We start from the raw sequence: 3541 nt of genomic DNA on the forward strand, positions 1-3541 counted from the left end.
TAATAATAATAATAATAATAATAATAATAATAATAATAATAATAATAATAATAATAATAATAATAATAACTACTTTTCAGTAATTTTTTTTGACATGCTTTTGTTTACAAACAAAAGCGTATCAATGATCTTCAAAACAAGGAAAGGGACGTTTCGACATCATTCATTCTTATAATTCTGTAAGTCCAGAAGTCAATAGCTCTTGAACGACACGTTTGCGAGCATATTTCTAGAGGAAATTTTTGTTTCTTTTGGGGTCCTAAATTCATCTTTTAAGTTTGACCATTTAATCCGGGAACACCCTGTATTCTCCATTCGTCGTTTACTGTAGAAATTATTTTAAATATTTTAGAGACATGAAGTATATACAGTCAATCTCATAAATATTCGTACTCTGTATGTCTATTGAAGAAATTTGTTTAAATTAAATGGTAGGTTTCATGTTTCCAAGTATATGTTTGTATCAATATATTGGTGTATATATGTATAAATATATACGTGTATAAACTTATTAATATACATATTTATAAAGAAAAATTCATTTGGTAATATCAAAGCTATTATTTAATTTAGTCAAAGTTCTTCAATAGGCATAGAGGGTACGAATATTTATGGGATTCCCTGTATATCAAGATAACTTGAATTCAACACTGAAAACATTATCAAATGCTTGTATTATATATCCCTCACTCATCGTTTATTATAGAAATTATTTTCAATATTTCACAGAGTTCAAGTTTCATTGGCGATGTTTACGCATCGCTATGGTCCAGCTATTGATCCGTTCCAGGTAAACTCTGAAAGCGCTTCCCTTAAAGCTAAAAAAATTCGTAGACCCCTCGTACTTTCCCTCTTACTCATACTTATGCTTCGTCTACGAATCCTCTCCGTGTACTTGTAATGATTACTTCACGCTATATTTTTTTACCCTCTGAGTTTTCATTAGAGCGTAAATGTGGAGGTTTGAGCGCATTACACGGATTCCGGATTCGTAGTTGCGCACACGTAATCACCGAAAACTCTTAACACGTTAGCTACCAAGCTGCTTCTAGCTCGGTGTCTCAAATGTAACATACACTACATGCCATAAGTTTCTGGACACTTGCATACTTTAACGATAGAAGCTTTCTTTATTGATTTATTGTGTTATTTTACAAGTAAGATCCCATTGTTAAATATCACAAGCAATATTTATTCTCTCAAAAACCACTTGAAGGACCTCAAAAAGAAAACATGTTCATGTTCATTTACTTGTAAATGGTGCGTAACCCGCAATTGGCTATGACAGCTATAGAAGAAAGGCAGTCTCAAGTTTGCAACCGCATTCGTACAGTTATAAAATACAGTGTTTCTCCAAAGCCATATATGTAAGTATTAGGTGTAGAAATATAAAATAATTTTTTGGAAAAAAAGGTTAACCGACTTCAAAAAAGGTACAGTGAAAAGTATGAAATAATTTATAGCCAATTTATATAAATACGCACTAGCTCTAGATATAATTGCTTAAAAGTATGGGAAAATGCAGTGAAAAGTATGAAATAATTTCTATTTAAACTGCATTGTTATTCACCATCGTTTGATGAATTTGGTTAAATTATTAAATACATCATATTAAATGCAATGCACCTTTTTCGAAGGCGGTGCAGATGTAAAAAATGTTTAATTCCGGTTTGGGTTAGCTTTTGTTAGAGGCGGCAATATTGAATGCTGTCAATGTATACATGTTTATTGTCTATGTGGAATTAATAGTTAATGTATATAGTATGTACACGGAAATATAGTTTCAGTAGTTTTGGGGCTTTTTTGGAGAGGAGGGGCGGCAATATTGATTACTGCTAATGTATAAACTCTCTCCATGGAAATACTGTATGATAGTACGCTTTTTGCGATAAAAAGTGATATAAAGTGATGAAAAATAAGACAAGGACAAATGTTTTGCTATGGGACCAAATGGCAAATGCTCTTCCAGATGCAAGAAGTTTCAATCTGATTGGTCCATCCGCCTCGGAGTAAGAAGCAAGACAAAATTTTTCTGTTTTTAAAAAAAACGGGTAAAAAATGACGAATCATAAAATGTTTCTTTTACGCAACCAACTGGAAGAAATATTCGACAAGATGCAAGAGGTTTCACTCCGATTCATCAAGCCATCTCGACGTAATCGGCAAGCATACCTAAAAATCACGGTTTTTTGGTAAAAAAAAAAACGGGTAAAATATGACAAATCGCAAAAGTCTTGACAGCAGAATCACCGGGGGAACATGCCCTACAAGATGCAACAGAATTCATTCCGATTGGTCAAGTCATATCGGTGTAATCGATGAACAGACATATTAAAAAAAAAAAACAAAAAAAAAAACACATCATGTCGAATTGAGTAACCTTCTCCTTTTCGAAGTCGGTTAAAAATCTGTTCCTTTACATTCTGTCATCTATAACTGTAGCTTAAATAGAAATATTTACTTGTCGTTTTGGTATTATTTGTTACATTAACAAGTTTCTAGATTCTCAACCTGGTCACCATTACAATGAATACATGTATATACATGTAGTGCATAACCTAAGTCAACCTTATGACAATTACAACATATATAGGGTGTCCCATTTTAACTTACACACCGTTATAACTCGAAAACATTGTGTTTTAGCAAAAAATGTTTCAGACAAAAGTTTTATAGTTCCGAATGGGGATAGAAGTAGGAGTTATCCATTCTATTATACACTGACGGACAAAATTAAAGGGACACTTTTTTAAAACGTCATATCTATGGGAGTTTTCAACCGATTTTGGGGAAACTTCGCGAGGAGTAGTTTTGAAGTGTCCTCTAAATGTGCGCAAAGTTGCATTGGCGAGGGTTGATACGAAGGAGTTAAGTCACCGGACCAGACCTGACTCCAATTTAACGTGTGCTGACCACATACGACTGCAGGCCCTAGCTCCACTTCTGCATGTCGGCTCCGTCCGGCTCACTTAATACTCTTTCAAATCTACTCCGATTTGACAATGAAAGCGTGATTCAAAATATCCGAATTTTTGGGGACCTATTAATAAAGCATTCGCGTGTCCGAATCCACGAACGGCGTTGATGTGGGGTTACTCGTTCACCTGGTACACAGGCCTAAACTCGCGGGTGGGTTTAAAAAAAAAAATGACATTTTCGTATTTTAATGCTATCCACGCGGGGAAAAGATATCAAAACTGTGTCACTCCAATGCCTTGGACTGTATCACATGTGTTCCACGCAACGAAACATCGTTCCAACCCCTACACCTGTGGGTGGACCACCCCTTACTTTGTCCCCACCCCTTTCAGCTCCGGGGGCAGTTTTCGGAACGGGACTTTTTCGGCATTCATCTTTAACGTATCGAGAACAAACATAGTGAATTTCATCGCCCTCTGATGCGTGGAAGTGCTCCCTTACGAAGGGGGTTGAAAATTCGCGAGCTGTTCCACTCCTCTAAGGGATGCCCATGGGGTGCACGGTATGGGTAATGGCATTTTCTGGATCAGGGAAACCCAGAGAACGCATTGAGTCCAAAATC

At 35.7% G+C, this 3541-nt stretch overlaps 1 protein-coding gene across 4 annotated transcripts in view; it reads right to left on the reverse strand.

Moving 5' to 3' along the window:
* LOC128896478 (CLIP-associating protein 1-A) overlaps positions 1 to 3541 on the reverse strand; it is a 133505-nt gene that overhangs the window by 93954 nt on the left and 36010 nt on the right. The window lies entirely within an intron of this gene.

Source organism: Hylaeus anthracinus, unplaced genomic scaffold, assembly GCF_026225885.1.
Source record: "Hylaeus anthracinus isolate JK02 unplaced genomic scaffold, UHH_iyHylAnth1.0_haploid 1, whole genome shotgun sequence".
Lineage (NCBI taxonomy): Eukaryota > Metazoa > Arthropoda > Insecta > Hymenoptera > Colletidae > Hylaeus > Hylaeus anthracinus.